Source organism: Rutidosis leptorrhynchoides, chromosome 4 (assembly GCF_046630445.1).
Source record: "Rutidosis leptorrhynchoides isolate AG116_Rl617_1_P2 chromosome 4, CSIRO_AGI_Rlap_v1, whole genome shotgun sequence".
NCBI classification, from domain to species: Eukaryota; Viridiplantae; Streptophyta; class Magnoliopsida; order Asterales; family Asteraceae; genus Rutidosis; species Rutidosis leptorrhynchoides.
This window is the reverse complement of record NC_092336.1, coordinates 123,222,867-123,242,782: the sequence shown is the minus strand read 5'-3', so window position 1 is coordinate 123,242,782 and position 19,916 is coordinate 123,222,867. Positions and strand designations below refer to the sequence as shown.

At 32.4% G+C, this 19,916-nt stretch overlaps 1 non-coding gene across 1 annotated transcript; it reads right to left on the bottom strand.

Moving 5' to 3' along the window:
• Window positions 1-12,284: 12,284 nt before the first annotated feature.
• LOC139845859 (small nucleolar RNA R71) lies at window positions 12,285-12,391 on the bottom strand. The gene has a single exon (XR_011758614.1). It is a non-coding gene; the product is annotated as a small nucleolar RNA R71 (small nucleolar RNA).
• Window positions 12,392-19,916: the final 7,525 nt, after the last annotated feature.

Here is a 19,916-nt window from a genome sequence, read left to right as displayed (position 1 = left end):
AATGATAAGCAAAACTTTTGACATGTAGACACGGTCGAAGTCCAGACTCACAAATGCATCTAAACAACTATCAGTTAGATACACTAATACAAGACCTGGTTCGCTAAGACCACCGCTCTGATACCAACTGTAGAGACCCATCCTAATCCATCCGAATGAAGTCCACATCGATTATAAATGATTCGCAATAGTTGATTACATTGCGAGGTACTTGACCTCTATATGATACATTTTACAAACATTTCATTCATTTTAAAAGACAATTTTTCATTTACATTGAAAGTTGACGGCATGCATACGATTTCATAATATATCTAACTATAATTGACTTAATAATAATCTTGATGAACTCAACGACTCGAATGCAACGTCTTTTGAAATATGTCATGAATGGCTCCAAGTAATATCTCTAAAATGAGCAAATGCACAGCGGAAGATTTCATTCGTACCTGAGAATAAACATGCTTTCAAGTGTCAACCAAAAGGTTGGTGAGTTCATTAGTTTAACAATAATCATTCATCATTTTAATAGACCACAAGATTTCATATTTTCCATTTCTCATAAACATACGTCCCATGCATAGAACCAAAAATATCATTCATATGGATTGAACACCTGGTAACCGACATTCACAATATGCATATAAGAATATCCCCATCATTCTGGGATCCTCCTTCGGACATGATATAAATTTCGAAGTACTAAAGCATCCGGTACTTTGGATGGGGCTTGTTGGGCCCGATAGATCTCTCTTTAGAGTTCGCGTCAATTAGGGTGTCTGTTCCCTAATTCTTAGATTACCAGACTTAATAAAAAGGGGCATATTCGATTTCGATCATTCAACCATATAATGTAGTTTCAATTACTTGTGTCTATTTCGTAAAACAGTTATAAAAATAGCGCATGTATTCTCAGTCCCAAAAATATATATTGCAAAAGCATTTAAAAAGGGATTAATGAAACTCACCCAATGTATTTTGTAGTAAAAATACATATAACGATATTGAGCAATGCAGGGTTGGCCTCGGATTCACGAACCTATATCAATTGTGTAGTTATTAATACGTATAATGTAAATTACAAAATTTCATTTATTAATATGTATTATTTATATATTTATAGTTTTGTAGAATTTATTCTAAGTTCCATTTTAAAACGTATACTTATATTATATTTTAAGTTATATTTTATATATATATCGATTTTATGTATATATATTTATAATGATTAACGTTTATATAATCAGTGACATTAATATATCTATATACATATATTTGTGATTAGTATTGTATTTATGAAATTTTATTATTTTGTTATGTGAATTATTAATACAATCCTAGTATATACCATAAGTATATATATAGTGTACAAAAGATTTATTTGTTAAAATAATAATTTAGATAATAATGATTTACTAATAATAAGTATAATTTTATTAATAATGATAATACTAATAGCAAAAAAAATGAAAATGATAACTGTTAATGATACTAATAATAATAACTCTAAAATAATATTAATATTAATAATATACTTATGTTAATATTAAGGGTTCTAATATTTATAAAATGATAAATGATAATCGTAATAATGATAATAATTCTTAAAATGATAAACTTAATGATAATAGTATTAACATTATTTATACTAATGCTACCTGATAGTATTATGAATAATGTTACTTAATAATAATACTACAGAAAATGATAATATAACTATATTAAGGTTAATAATCTTATTAATCATGTTATTGTTAATAATATTGATACTGATTAATAATACTATAATACTAATCAATAATAATAATATACTAGTAATAATATTTGATAGTGATAATAATGTTGGTAATAACAATAATGATAATCATAATTGTAATTATAGTCATGCTAGTAATAATAAATAATAACTAGTACCGATATCAATAACAATAACAATAATATTAGTACTAGTTAAAAATAACAACAATTAATAATAACTATAATAATAATAATAATAATAATAATAATAATAATAATAATAATAATAATAATAATAATAATAATAATAATAATAATAGAAAATGGAACTACCTCAAATAACGTCTAAAAAGGAAAACTGTCGCGAACGGGACTCGAACCCGAGACCTCTTGCATAATCGTAACCAGCCTTAACCATTGCTCCATTTAAACTTTTCTGCATTATTTTACACCCGATAAGATATATCCTATATAATTTCTGTTAAACCACTTCTTCTTCCTCAAATTAAACTGCTCGACCAGTATTTTAGTTAATCAATCATCAAAGCTAATAAAAAGTTTTATTAAACATTCAACTACCTGTAACAGATATATATAGTTCAAAAATAAAAAAAAATAAAGAAGAACCAGACTGTTCTGTTCAGCGACGGCAAAAAAAAAAAAAAAATTCATCTTTGATTTCGGAACTGTTTTAGACAAAAGTTATAAAACGAATTATGTTGTAAATCGATCCTAGAAACTGTTGGAATCTTCAATTGACCCGGATACATCAAATTGGTTTCGAATTTCTGGATGAACACTTCGATTGACTTTTTAATCTCAAAAGTTTGACTCTGAAATTCGTGATCGATATAAAGAATTTTAATTAGAGACTTTGCAGCAAGATTAAATAAAACATTCCTATCATAATGGCATTTTTAGTTTTTGAAATTACATTTGAATTTGGATTTTGAAAAAAAAAAAAAGAAGAAACGAACAGAGGTACATGGGTTTCATTTAATGTATCTGTTTACTCGATGATTGACCAGTTGTAATTGATTATTGATATGGAAGGTGAATATTTGGATGATTCTTGTGAGTATCAGATGATACTCGTTCGATTTATATCAATGGCAGTCGACTGATTCAATTAATAATAATAATACAGATTAAGAAAATATAAAGATATAAATAATATAAATTATGTCGTACAACTGAATTTCTTCCTATATGGAAAATTTGATTCAGTTTGATGACTTTAATAGACAAGATCAAAGATTTGGTACAAGGTCGATAGATACATGTAACATATTTGTTCTCCTTTTTGCTTTTATGAATTATTATATAATTGATATTAATAAAGTAATTAATAATAATAATAATAATAATACTAATTATTAATAATTATATTAATACTGATAATGTTATTATTATTGATAACATACTAAATATAATAAACTAAAAAAATATTAGTAATAATAATATGATGATATTGATAATCTTTAATAAGTTTAATAATGATAATGATAAAAATAGCAAAAATGTTAATAATGATAAAAGGTATTGGATTCTTAATAATAATATTAACTTATAATAATACTGATAATTCTTAATAATAATAATAATAATATCTAATAATATAAATGATATAAAAGATATAACAAATTACATGTATTCTATTTTCATTTTATAATCATAATGATACTTATAATACTATTAATAATTATTGTAAATATAACAACTTAATATTTATATCCATTTTCATAATAGTATTAATAATACTTGTTATATGTGTTAATATTGATAGTAATAATATTAATATAACAACTATATATTATTAAATATGTAACTTTTGATAATCATATATTACATAATAACTTTTTATTGAATATTTATTATTTATAAATTTTATATATATAATACAATATACAAAATAATTATTATACATAGAAATCATATATATTTATATATGGATTCATTTTAACTTTACACTTAATTCTTTCGTAACATATTTTACATAATTAATTTTAATGTTTATTTTATAATTTCAAATCATTATATATACATACATTTATATAAATATACATATTTATTTACAACCAATTGTTCGTGAATTCGTCGGGAGTAGTCAAAGATCAAATGAATATATAAACACAGTTCACAGTTTTTGAGACCTCAGCGTTACAGACTTTGCTTATCGTGTCGAAATCATAGTAAGATTAAGTTTAAATTTGGTCGGAAATTCCCGGGTCATCACAAAACACGCCTAAAATTTTTTTTTGTGAGACTGCATCTGGACGGCGTCCAGTTATCTGGACGACGTCCAGCTCTGAACTTTTGGACGGCGTCCAAATGAACTAAAATATTCTGATTAGTTTTACATTTACATGCGAGCGGAAAACCCGCTTCCCGACACTTTCACACGAAAACACTTTCACAATATGTTATAATAATTAAAACTAAGAGTTTTCCACGATAAAACCGAGTTTTACGACACCGGGCCCACATCGGCCGTTTTACGACGTTCGTACAAAATCACAAGTTTTCACCTCGTGAGTTTTTAGATAAATTAAAGACCGAGCATGGCGATTGGGGATACGCTACCCAATCCTAATCAATCCAAAAGCAAGATCTTCTAAAGCAACTACGCGAGTCCGCTAGTTCCTACGCTTACCCGAGCCACTGCATCCAAGCAAATCTATAAAAATGAAAACAACGAGAGGGTAAGCTAACGCTTAGTGACTGAGAATATACTACATACATATATATGCATAAAATGGACACGCCACACAAATAATCAAATAACACATACCGGAGCATCCAAGTATAAGGCAACTAACTAAGCATACCGTACGAGAGCTATACAAAAGCTAAGAAGTCAACAAAGTAAGTTCACCAACGACGATGTGAACAACTCCAACAAGCTACACCCGGAGGGTTAGCTACATCACAACGATACAACAATATATATGTCTATATATATATAAAAACGCGTAAAGCACCCAAGGTTAACCCCTTAACCCAATACCTAAATGAAGATTTGGCCGAACAACACGAGCCTTAGTAAATCCGCATCCACACGAGACTACTATCTTCAATAACACAACACATCGAGGTTGGCCGAACTACACGAGCCTTAGTAATCCGCAACCACACTAGATCACTACCTCAATAAGATGACCGAACTACACGCGTCATCGAGAATCCGCATCCACACGTGACTCACTTCCCACATCAAACCCACGCCATCGGGATTATACAAATCCACATCATCGGGGTTACAACCGCATCTCAAATACCAAATCCCACGCCATCGGGATTATCCACATCACAAGACATGTGATTTCGTACACACAAAATGTGCACCTCGCCAAAGGTGGTCAACCAAAATGCACAACCGTGCCAATTGGACCTATACACAAGTCCATCACATCCACCTATATGTTAAGTGAGCTCTATAGCTGAGAATCACTTCACCCAACCCGCAACCATCCTACACATACATATGCACATAGGATATTGACACTCACCTTGTCGCCTTGATGAATGCTACCAAAATAATCCGCAACTCGCCAATGAAAAGTACCTATTCCATTATCACAATACAAGCAACACACTTAGAGTGGATTTACAAACCGACTCAAATCGACACTTAGTGCAATTTTGACCCATTGCACTTCCAAGCACCAAACCGCGTCCAACCCAACCAATAATCACTAGCACAAGTAAGAATGGTCCTAATACGCCAATTAAACCCGAACACAAGTGTTAAACACTCGTCTTGCCCAAATTGACACATAAACCCTATTTTTGACCCATTTCAAAATTAATCAGCCAAATACCCTCAAATGGGTTCCAACACTTCCATAATCACTAACACTAGTGATTATACCCATTATCAAAGCCTAATCATGGCAAAAACGTCAACCAAACCAAAACCCGTCAAGTGACCACAAAAACTAGTCACCATAAACCCACTTCATCATCAAAAGGGTTTCACAACTAAACAAGCTAAAACCCTAACTTGAATATCAAATCTAATAAATGAAATTCGGAGTTTAAACTTACCAATGCTACCACAACGTAGCCGTGAATGAGATGAACAACTTTAAAACCCTATCTTTGGCGAGAATCCGACTCCTTCTTCTCCAAATCAAGCTCTCTCTTACTAAAAGTGAGTTTCTCTCACTAGGGTTTGAAGAGAGTGTTTGTGTGGGTGAATGAGGTCCACAAATGGCCAATGGATCAGCTTTGAAGGCTCCAAACCGACACCCAAGTGAAATTACCAATTTTCCCCTTTTTAAAACAAAACTAACATCTGGCCCGTCAACACATTTGGACGGCGTCCAAACTTGCTGGACGGCGTCCAGTCTTTCTTTAGTGGACGACGTCCCATGATTTGGACGGCGTCCCACTAGCTGAACAGAAACAGGGTCTTACAACTCTCCCCCACTTAAATTGGATCAAGTCCTCGTGATCTTCGTCGCTTAATCAACCTGACCAACACTCAAAGGTCCTCAAACATACGTTCCAATACGACTTCCACCACACGTATCATTATTCCGAAGATTATTACATTAACCAAATACACACTTACACGCATTAGGGGACATGCAATGCATACAACATCCGAAATCTATAACAATCACTTAGATTACACGGAACCACCATGTATTCTTCTAACTCCTATATGCAACTCTTTTCCATGAATCGCCTTTACCACTAAATCGTCATCCGCGATTTATCAAATCCACAAATTCAAGCACCAAAATCTTGCTCAATCCCTCACATCGGGAAAACTCATCCAATCTCGAACCGAGATACCAACCCTTTGGCGTACCAATACCAAGTAAAATGCTAAAGCAACCAAGTCTCAACCTAAGGTCAACAACCAAAACGATGAAGACCGAACAAAACAAATTCTTACGGATAACGCTTACCACTAAACATCCCTTGTAGTGCGCAATACGACCAATATGAAACTATCGTAACATCATAAGCAAACGGCTAAAACCGATAGCGTCCAAAATGACTAAGGCAACGCTAATCTCAATGTGTACAAAATTGACTATTGTCACACCCGTAACAACATGTGAGCGAAACACGGCTATCGCATCACTAATCACACAATATGGTCCTCACGACCCCACCATTGGTGTATAAAACAACCAATAGTTCACAACGCAAACCACATGATGGCTGGCCGAAACTACACGCGCCTTAGTGAATCCACACCACACTCGACTCACCACCTCCACCGCAACAACAATCGGGATTGGCCGAACTACACGAGAGTCACTATCCCAATAGAATGACAGCATCTACACGTGTCATTGTGAATCCAAACTACACGAGACTTACTTCCCAATAGAATGACCGCATCCACATGTGTCATTGTGAATCCGAACTACACGAGACTCACTTCCACAATAAGATGACCGAACTACACGTGTCATCGTGAATCCGAACTACAAGTGATGCACCTCCCAAATCTCAACACATGAATGGTACTCCCATTCCCCATCGGTACTCGCATTTCCCGATAATGTTATTCGATACAGATATAACACTACTCCCAAGGTGAAGTTAGTGGACCACGTCAGCGGCCATAACCCACCAATCACACACGCTCTTTTGGCCTCATACCACGAGTAGTGTAACATTGCGCACTACTACACCATAGTGAATCCTAACGGGATACAATAACCATTAACACAAGCTCTTTTGGCCTCGATCACAACGAGTAGTGTAACATCGCGCACTGCTACACCATAGTGAATCCTAACAGATTACACTAACTGTCCACCCCAAACAAAAATCCATTAGTGTGCTTAACACTGCGTAACACTAACCATCAGGTGGTATCTTAACACCGCGACAAACCCACCCAAGTAAATCCATCATACACATGCGCGCATCATACGTACACGTACACAACGCCATCACAATCGAGCAAGAACCACCTATATCGCACATAGGTACAAAGCAATAATTCTCTAGAAGAGAATTCGCCACACACATCCCTTAACCGAGGAATCTCACCTTGCTCGTCAAACACGTCCATTATCCCTAAATGAGATTCACCACATTACCACCTCGGTGATAAATTAAATCTAAAACCATAAGTATAATTTATTCTAAATTGTACTTTCACCACAATCGACCAACGCAGGTCTCAACGCTAGCTCTGAATCCATACGAGCATCGTCCAATATCAATACACTAGAACATCTTCGTGCGAGAGTTCAAACTCCCCCACTTAGAACTCCGTTCCATAACCACATCACGGTACCTTGCTCCAACCTTGAGCACACAAAGGATTTTAGCCTATCCTTAAACACTTCGAATGAAGAGTTCACCACAAATTACATGAACTTTAATCTTGCAATCCTCTGATTGCTCTAGTTTGCCAAATTTCCACCTAGTCACTCATGTACCTAAGGGTTTCTCTACGGTATCCTAAGTACAATGTAACCGCTACACCATCGAAGTTGAATACCACGCTAGTAGGTATGAAAGGGGCACCTAACATCACGTCACGTAGACTCTATCACCAACACACATCGAGATCAAACACTTGATCTTTAGGGTTTTATCCACCCGTCGAACCTCATGGTTCATCAACTTCAACCCGAAAGCAAACACGCGCTTAACGATCGAACACCAAAGCCCATACCCATGGCTTGGTAGAAACATTTCTCAACACTAAGGAATGCTTGGTTGCACCAAGTCTTACGCCCTTTGCCGATTAATCAAAATGTCACCGTAGGGTAATTTCATTAGGAACGTCACTGATAATGCTAAAAACGAACATATATTTCATAGCATTATCCTTCAATAAAGACAAGCTTTTAGTTGCAATTGTTCTAATTTCAAGTAATTATCGTTTAAATAATAAAAGGTGAAGACAAAAGACAGATTCGACGATTTGAAGACGCAAATGACCAAAAAGCTAAAAAGTACGAAGTACAATTCAAGTGGTTCAATTTATTGATGAGAAACGTCTCAAAATTACAAAAGTACAAGCCGCAAAACGCAAAGTACAAGATATTAAATTATACGAAAAGGCGTTCAAAAATCCGGAACCGAGACATGAACCGACTTTCAATGCTCGACGCAACGGAGCTGAAAGTACAAGTCAACTATGCACAAGAATATAATATAATATTTAAATAATTCATAATAAGAATAATAATAAATAATAAAAATTTATTAATTGAGCATAGTTAAAGGGTCATAAGTGAAAATTTCAAATCAATAATTCGCAAAAAGATATTATTGATTCAACTTTGAATGGTAGCCAGCTAACATTCCACCTACAACAGTATCAATCATTTGCCTATAAAAGCAAGGCACGGAGTAATGAAGAAACTACACATTTTTCTTTTCCTTTCTCATATCATATACGATATATATATATATATATATATATATATATATATATATATATATATATATATATATATATATATATATATATATATATATAATTTTAATTTTAATTTAAGTTTAAGTTTAATAATAATTGGGTTATTGTAAGAATGTTTTACGGGTTTTAAATCGAAACTCTATCCGTGTAACGCTACGTTATAAATAATCATTGTAAGTTATGTTCTTTCTTTTTAAATTAATGTCTCGTAACTAAGTTATTATTATGCTTATTTAAGCCGAAGTAATCGTGATGTTGGGCTAAATATTAAGATTGGGTAATTGAGCTTTGGACCATAATTGGGGTTTGAACAAAAGACCGACACTTGTGAAAATTAGACTATGGGCTATTAATGGGCTTTATATTTGTTTAACTGAATGATAGTTCGTTAATTTAATATAAAGATTTACAATTTGACGTATCTATAAATAACCACATACACTTGATCGGATACGATGGGCGGGATATTTATAAGTACTAATAATTGTTCATTTGACCGGACACGGGGATGGATTAATAGTCAATGGACTCACTAAAATAGGGGTGGATTACATGCAAGGAAAATTGGTGTAATTGTTAACAAAGTAATAAAACCTTGTTACAGTTTAAGTCCTCAATTAGCTGGAATATTTGACTTCGGGTATAAGGGTAATTTGACGAGGATACTCGCACTTTATAATTATGGCCGATGGACTGTTATGGACAAAAACTAGATAGACGTATCGAATAATCCAGGACAAAGGACAATTAACCCATGGTAATAAATTAAAATCAAAACGTCAAACATCATGATTACGGAAGTTTAAATAAGCATAATTCCTTTATTTTATATCTCATCGTACTTTCATTTATCGTCATTTTATTTATCGTACTTTAAATTATCGCAGTTTTATTTTTACGCTTTATTTATATTTTTAATTATTGCACTTTTATTTGTTGTCATTTACTTTACTCTTTAAAATAAGTTATATTTATATTTAATATTTTGCATTAGGTTTTAACTGTGATATAATTCTCAAAATCGACAAACCGGTCATTAAACGGTAAATCCCCCCAAAGTTACCTATAATTACTATATATTACTAAATCTAGTTTAACTACTTAATTAACTAATTTGACCTAGTAAGACACCCAATAATAGTGTCCACGGATCGACCTCCCGGACTTTACCTTAGCTATATTATTACACGATAGGTATACTTGCCTTTTGTGTTTTAGTTTAATTTAGGTGATTTCCTGTAGTAAATAAATATAAAACTGATTGCCGTTTCATACACACTCTCTAGAACACATCAAGTTTTTGGCGCCGCTGTCGGGGACACTTTTTGTGTCTTCACGGGGTATTTAAGTTTTTTTTTTAGTTTTTGATTGATTAAAGATATATTAATTTAAATATAATAATTTAATAAATATAATAATTTAATAATATTGAAATAAAATATAATAATATAATAATAATTTTGAATTGAATCGTAAAGTTTTAAAAAGTCGTATTTATTAAATACTTCAGGGGTATATTATGTAACTTATAATTAATAATTTCTATCATGTCGCTTTTATGTGAATACTAAATTAATTAATTTCGTTTCATTTACTATTCAATGAATAGTAAATGAATTAAAAAAACAATTAAATAGTTTTTGCTTTTCTCCTTTTTTTAAGTTAAAAAAAATTAAAAACAAAATAAAATAAAATCGAAAAAAAATTAAAAAAATGATAATAAAAAAATCACATTTTTTTAAAAAATAAAAATAAAAAAAAAATATTTAAAAATTTTTTTAAAAAAAAAAAAATTAAAACGTAAAAAAATAAAATAAAATAATAATTTAAAAAAAATTATTAATTTCGAAAAAAAAATTTAAGTTTTATTACCTTTAGATTTTAGACTCTAGTCACAACTTTTAATATTAAGTTTAGTTTTGCCATAGTTATTTTTATACTTTTACATTTTTAGGCTTTGCCGTAAAATCCCTTAAGTGCTTTTTCTTTAGACTAAGATTTAGGTATCTTAAAATTTTGCGACGCCGTGTTAAAATTTTAGTATCCTTTTAAATAATTCCCCTTTTTCGTTTAGAATCCCTTTTTAATTTTCGACGCGCTACAATTTTCTTATTTTTCGACCTTTTATTTTTCGACATTTTTCGACGCGCTCTTTTTCTTTCTTATTTCTCGACGCTCTAGTTTTTAGGACATAGATTTTTATTTCAAAATTTCGACAAAAAATTGTTTTAAGTGGTTAAATTGATAGACATCCAAAATTTTCTGGTTCGTAGTAATAGTTGGATTTGTTAGTGGCGAGTTGTGGGCTTCCGATTTAAAGGGTCCTGGCTACCTGCTGCATCTATTGGCTATTCGAAACGTGGGCAAAATCAGAAAAGTCTATTAATTTGATAACTTATATAATTTTTATTTTTATAACTAATAGGATATTCAGTGAATGCACCGAGCAAAACGTTCACCATCTTTCATACGTTCACCACCTGTAACTCGATCAAGACATCTAGCCAATATTGTCGCCGTTGATTTTTCTTTAGAATCGTCATCCAGTCGACCAAATACTCCAATTCAAATTTTTGATAATCCATTTTTTGAACCCGACCTCAAAATTGAAAATCCGGAGGATATTCAGGGACAATTCAGAGATCCTGAACCACTAATCATTCCTCCTGAACCACAAATTACTCATCCAGAGATTGTCGAGGAAGAAACCATTAAATCAGAATCCTGTAGTGATTCGGATTCAACAATTTCAAATATGGAAATAACGGAACCTCTAAGTATGGAAGACCGAATGAGAGCCACACGCACGGGCCAAGGTCACGCCATTATTAAGCCAGACATTAATGTGCCAGATTATGAAATCAGGGGACAAATCCTACACATGGTAACTAATCAATGCCAATATAGTGGTACGCCAAAAGAAGATCCAAACGAACATCTTCGAACCTTTAATAGGATCTGTACTCTATTCAAAATCAGAGAAGTTGAGGATGAACAGATCTATCTCATGTTATTTCCATGGACTTTAAAGGGAGAAGCCAAAGATTGGTTAGAATCGTTACCTGAAGGGGCGATTGATACATGGGATGTTTTAGTTAAAAATTTTCTTAAACAATTCTTTCCGGTATCTAAAGCCGTAAGACTTCAAGGAGAAATTGTTACGTTCACACAAAAGCCAAATGAAACATTATGTGAGGCATGGACAAGATTTGGAAAGTTGTTGAGAGGATGTCCGCAACATGGTTTAGACACTTATCAAATAGTACAAATATTCTACCAAGGTGTCGACGTTGCTACACGAAAAGACATCGACATAACAGCTGGTGGTTCCATTATGAAGAAAACCGCAACTGAAGCTTACAAAATTATTGATAACACTGCCTCCCACTCACATGAGTGGCACCAAGCAAAAGATATCTTTCATTCATCTAAAGTGGCTAGAGCCGATTCTAGCCATGACTTTGATTTCGTTTTCGCAAAAATAGATGCTTTCGAGAGACGAATGGAAAAGATGAATAAAGATATTCACGCAATACGAATCAGTTGTGAGCAATGTGGTGGACCACACTTAACGAAAGATTGTCACATTGACCAAACGATGGAACAACGTGAGAATGTTTTCTACATGAACCAAAGGCCGGGAAATAATTATCAAAATAATTATCAACCGCCAAGGCCAAACTTCAATCGAAATCAAAACATTCTTTACAATCCAAATGGACCCAATAATAACTCGTATAACCAACAAGGTCTGAATAACCAACCAACTTAAAACAACACTTTCAATCAACAAAGACCTAGCTTGTATAAACCACCACAACAAACCGAAGAGAAAAAGTCAAATCTAGAAGAAATGATGGCAAAACTAATGGAATCTCAAACACAATTTATTACATCTCAAACCCAAACAAATGAGAGGTTTGATCAGTCACTAAGAACTCAACAAGATTTCATTTTGAATCTAGAAAAACACGTAGGTACTCTTGCTAGCTTGATGAGTAAGAGGGAACAAAGAAAGCTACCGAGTGATACTGAAGTAAATCCTCGGAATGAGAATGTTAATATGGTGTCAACAAATTCTGAAAAACCATCATCAGAAGATGGGAAGGTTTTCGATGTGAGTAACAATGAAGAAGTTACAACACCACCACCACCACCCGAGTATGTAAAGCCAGTGGTGGCACCATACAGACCACCCATCCCATTTTCAAAAAAAGGAGTTGAGTATGAGCAAGTAATAGGTAATAAAGTTTGTGATACCTCTGGAAAGAAGAAGAAGAATAAGAAAGTACAAGAAATAAAAACCGTAAAGATAAACCCGGTGAAGACAGTTCCACCAAAACCTCCACCCAGGTTGGGTGATCCGGGTGAATTTATTGTTCCTTGTCTACTTAGTGATTGTGTCATGTATGATGCACTAGCAGATTTAGGTGCGAGTGTGAGTGTGAGTGTTATGCCTCTTTCATTATATAAGAGATTAGGAGTAGGTGAGTTAAGTCCAACAGAAATGAGTGTTTGACTCTTTGATCAAACTATTAAACACCCAGTTGGAATTGCTGACAACCTACCCGTTCAAGTGGGTAATTTAACCTTTTTAGTCGAATTTATTGTCATTAACATAGAAGAGGACTCAAACATTCCTCTAATTTTAGGTCGACCATTCTTAGCGTCTACCGGGGCGTTATTTGATGTAAGAGAGGGTAGAATGACACTTAGTGATGGTGAAAAATCGATCACCTTTGTGATTCGAAAGACTAAATCTCCACCAACCAAAACCGTTGAACCAACAAAAACGATTGGTAAGAACCGTGTTGTTTTACCAACTCCAACGGTAGTGCTTACCAATAATAAAACGCCTAAGTGTGGGGAAAATGAAGTAACACCTAATGATGACCTGATAACAAAGAACCCCGTTGTTGATACGAAATTAAACGACCCCGTTATTAATAGTTCAATGAAGAAACTTATTAAACGGATTCGCGATGCTAGAACCAAGGGGAACTTTAAGTTATGTAACCGATTAGTATCCAATTTATCGCCTAAAGAAAAGGAAAAACTAGTTGAATTTGTGGATATTACATAGGAATCCGACCAATGGCTTAAAGCAAAAGTCACAGATATACAAGTTGATTATGGTCCAAGAGAAATTGACAATGAAGTTAATCACAATTTCGACACCACATCTACCTAAGTGTGAGGAGATTCAGATGTTCTAAAAAGAAAATGTTGTCTAGAGTTAGTTGTTCTGTTCTCGTGTAGTTCCGAGAATGGAATCTGATTGGTCTTTTCCACTAGCAGACACTAAAGAACTAGTTTTCTCCCCCCATTCTGAATTTATTTTTGTAGGTTTTGTATGAAATTAATATGCATTTTTAAATTTAAGTTTTGTGTGAATTTAAAAACAAAATTTACTTTATTTCATTAAGTTTAAAAAATGATTTCTAAAATTCATCGTAAGTTGAAGACTAGGTCATGGAACTGAAATTGCTTTACCCGAGGGCGGGGCGAAAAATTTTGTTATCATTATTTTTAATATTATTGATCTAAAGTATACCAAAAAAAATTAAAAAAAAAACCCAAAAATCTTTGCTTTTAAAATAATCGCTTTAAAAACGAAAATTTTAAATTTTGTCGAGGAACGGACTAGGTAAACATACCGAAACTACCTAAAGTAAAAGGAAACAAAATTTTAAAAAAATTATTCATTTAAATTATTTTAATAAATAAAGGTTTTATAATATATATATATATATATATATATATATATATATATATATATATATATATATATATATATATATATATATATATATATATATATATATATATATATATATATATATGTATATATATATATGTATATATGTTTGTAGTTTATCTTATGTACAAAATAGGGTAAAACAACGCATTTTCAAAGACTGACATTAAAGTTCAGCAAAAACTACTAATTTTAACGACAAGACATAAAATATCAAATGTGATATAAAACAATATGTTTGCAAACTCGGTATTTTTAATCATTTTTCTACACTAATCACCCTCATGAATTTAAATTTTTACTGATTTCTTGCAAATGAGGGCATTGCAAGATCTCAAGTGTGGGGAAGGGTCATAAATTCTCTCGGGTTTACACTTGGTTTAATTGCCAAATTTTGTAAAAATTTAAAAAAAATTCAACTAAATGAATTCAAAATCATGTTTATACATATTTATGAACGATGAAAACTAGGTGTTAATACCGAAATTATCGTTACCTCGGAAAGGACATAAGTTGAGAAACACCCTAAAACGCTTGAATTCATTTAAAATGGATTAAAGGAGAATAAAAAGGCAAAGAAAAAAACTAAGTGTGGGGAGAATGTACCAAGTTATTCAATAAAACTATCTATCACATGTTTCTGTAAAGTTTATTGCAGGTGCTTTTGTTTTGGACTAAATTAACTGTTTTACCCGTAATATTATAATAAAGATAAAAGAAAAGATGGATCTACACAATGAATCAATTCCATCATTAAAAGGAAGTAAAGTCTTCCGAAAAAGAAATGCGCTTCTTGATTTAGGTCAGGAAGTTGTCGTCCAGACCAGCTGTAGGTTGACGAAAAATCAAGAAAAGTCATCTCTAAAATCAGCAGGAAATCCACGGACCTCAGCATCAAACAGGGTCGCCATGTGGTCAGACTTATCCTAACCATGAGAGGATCTGTCTCGTAAAATGGGGAGGGCACCGTGCAAATTAGCTTGATAAGACTAATGAATCAGACCCCCAGTAAGGATAATCTCCTTAAAGATTAAAAATCAGCTTTTAAGCCTGATATCACTCAATCCTTGAGATTGACCTTAAAGATTGAGAATTACAAACTCATGGAATTCGATGATATCTAAACTCGAGCTTGAACGAGAAAATATTTTGATCAAATTAAAACCGATTTGTTTTCTGAAAACCTATTTTCAATGCGTTCATTACCATTGAACGTAAAATCCTAAGAATTCACCGGAATTCATTAGGTCACCTGAACCAAATCGGGTGTTAACCGTAAGAACGGTGGTTGCATAGCATGGTCGAAGACAGGACCTTATGCCAGACCGAAAAATCATAGGGTGATCTTTACTATTTCTCCTACAAAGGATAGTATTTGCATTCGACACGTTTTAGACTATGATTAACTGCATTTCATTAGACATTGCCTTAACAGTTTCTTGTTCATCGCTTTCCTTTACAACCGGACGGTAGTTTGTCGAAAGGTAATATACGGAACAAGTAAACTAGATGTGTGCTTTCCGATACAGGGATAGCAGTGGATTACACGAACCTAAAAGTTTTAGCCAAAATATTGATCCACAAATATATTTTGCAACACCGATGGTGGGTCAAATCAGAAAACTTATCTAGGGTAAAAGCTAGATTGAATTTTCAAAAGATCAAATGTTTTCATAAAGATCCGATTTCCTTAAAGGATCTAAATTTTCATAGTCATGTGGGACTGTAAACCACATCGTTACTATCATTGTTCATACCGCCGTATTGAAATCACTAATGTACAAAGTGTGAAGAATAAAGAAGTGGTTCTGGTAAAGTTATATTCAAGTTCTATATTGCTTGAGGACAAGCAACGCTCAAGTGTGGGAATATTTGATAATGCTAAAAACAAACATATATTTCATAGCATTATTCTTCAAGAAAGACAAGCTTTTAGTTGCAATTGTTCTAATTTCAAGTAATTATTGTTTAAATAATAAAAGGTGAAGACAAAAGACAGATTCGACGATTTGAAGACGCAAATGACCAAAAAGCTAAAAAGTACAAAGTACAATTCAAGTGGTTCAATTTATTGATGAGAAACGTCTCAAAATTACAAAAGTACAAGCCGCAAAACGCAAAGTACAAGATATTAAATTATACGAAAAGGCGTTCGAAAATCCGGAACCGAGACATGAACCAACTTTCAACGCTCGACAACGGAGCTGAAAGTACAAGTCAACTATGCACAAGAATATAATATAATATTTAAATAATTCATAATAAGAATAATAATAAATAATAAAAAGTTGTTAATTGAGCATAGTTAAAGGGTCATAGTGAAAATTTCAAATCAATAATTCGCAACGAGATATTATTGATTCAACTTTGAATGGTAGCCAGCTAACATTCCACCTACAACAGTATCAATCATTTACCTATAAAAGCAAGGCACGGAGTAATGAAGAAACTACACATTTTTCTTTTCCTTTCTCATATCATATACGATATATATATATATATATATATATATATATATATATATATATATATATATATATATATATATATATATATATATATTTTATAATTATAATTTTAATTTAAGTTTAATAATAATTGGGTTATTGTAAGAATGTTTTACGGGTTTTAAATCGAAACTCTGTCCGTGTAACGCTACGCTATAAATAATCATTGTAAGTTATGTTCTTCCTTTTTAAATTAATGTCTCGTAACTAAGTTATTATTATGCTTATTTAAGCCGAAGTAATCTTGATGTTGGGCTAAATATTAAGATTGGGTAATTGGGCTTTGGACCATAATTGGGGTTTGAACAAAAGACTGACACTTATGGAAATTAGACTATGGGCTATTAATGGGCTTTATATTTGTTTAACTGAATGATAGTTCATTAATTTAATATAAAGATTTACAATTTAACGTATCTATAAATAACCACATACACTTGATCGGATACGATGGGCGGGATATTTATAAGTACTAATAATTGTTCATTTGACCGGACACGGGGATGGATTAATAGTCAATGGACTCATTAAAACAGGGGTGGATTACATACAAGGAAAATTGGTGTAATTGTTAACAAAGTATTAAAACCTTGTTACAGTTTAAGTCCTCAATTAGTTGGAATATTTGACTTCTGGTATAAGGGTAATTTGACGAGGATACTCGCACTTTATAATTATGGCCGATGGACTGTTATGGACAAAAACCAGATAGACGTATCGAATAATCCAGGACAAAGGACAATTAACCCATGGTAATAAATTAAAATCAAAACGTCAAACATCATGATTACGGAAGTTTAAATAAGCATAATTCCTTTATTTTATATCTCATCGTACTTTCATTTATCGTCATTTTATTTATCGTACTTTAAATTATCGCACTTTTATTTTTACGCTTTATTTATATTTTTAATTATTGCAATTTTATTTGTTGTCATTTACTTTACTCTTTAAAATAAGTTATATTTATATTTAATATTTTGTATTAGGTTTTAACTGTGATATAAGTCTCAAAATCGACAAACCGGTCATTAAACGGTAAATCTCCCCAAAGTTACCTATAATTACTATATATTACTAAATCTAGTTTAACTACTTAATTAACTAATTTGACCTAGTAAGACACCCAATAATAGTATCCAAGGATCGACCTCCCGGACTTTACCTTAGCTATATTATTACACAATAGGTATACTTGCCTTTTGTGTTTTAGTTTAATTTAGGTGAAATAAATATAAAACTGATAGCCGTTTCATACACACCCTCTAGAACACATCAGTCACCTGATAATGCTAAAAACGAACATATATTTCATAGCATTATTCCTCAAGAAAGACAAGCTTTTAGTTGCAATTGTTCTATTTACAAGTGATATTCGTTTAAATAATAAAAGGTGAAGACAAAAGATAGATTCGACGAATTGAAGACGCAAACGACCAAAAAGCTCAAAAGAACAAAAGACAATCAAAAAGGTTCCAATTATTGATAAGAAACGTCTCGAAATTACAGAAGTACAAGATTCAAAACGCAAAGTACAAGATATTAAATTGTACGCGAGGACGTTCGAAAATCCGGAACCGGGACTAGAGTCGACTCTTAACGCTCGACGCAACGGACTAAAAATTACAAGTTAACTATGTATATAAATATAATATAATATATAATTAATTATATTAATTATATATATATTATATATATATATTAAAAACCGTCGGCAGCAAGAAACTCCAAGGGTGTGAGCTGTAAATATATCTCCGCGACTCGCGGAGTTTGAAGGGCATTTTGCCGCGAGTCGCGGAGCCCCAAAAATCAAGTCTGGCTATAAAGCAAACCGAATTCTGATCAAATTTCATATCTTATTTCTCAATCTCTCTCAATATATACGTAATATATATATATATTTATAATTTATATTTTAATTTTAATTATAATTCTAATAATAAGGGTATGTTAGCGAATGTTGTAAGGGTATAAGTCGAAATTCTGTCCGTGTAACGCTACGCTATTTTTAATCATTGTAAGTTATGTTCAACCTTTTTATATTAATGTCTCGTAGCTAAGTTATTATTATGCTTATTTAAAACGAAGTAATCATGATGTTGGGCTAATTACTAAAATTGGGTAATTGGGCTTTGTACCATAATTGGGGTTTGGACAAAAGAACGACACTTGTGGAAACTAGACTATGGGCTATTAATGGGCTTTATATTTGTTTAACTAAATGAAAGTTTGTTAATGTTAATATAAAGATTTACAATTGGGCGTCCCTATAAATTACCATATACACTCGATCGGACACGATGGGCGGGGTATTTATATGTACGAATAATCGTTCATTTAACCGGACACGGGAATGGATTAATAGCCACTAGAATAATTAAAACAGGGGTGAAATTACATTCAAGGGTAATTGGTGTAATTGTTAACAAAGTAGTAAAACCTTGGTTTACACGCAGTCGATAACCTGGTGTATTCATTAAACAAAGTATTAAAACCTTGTTACAAT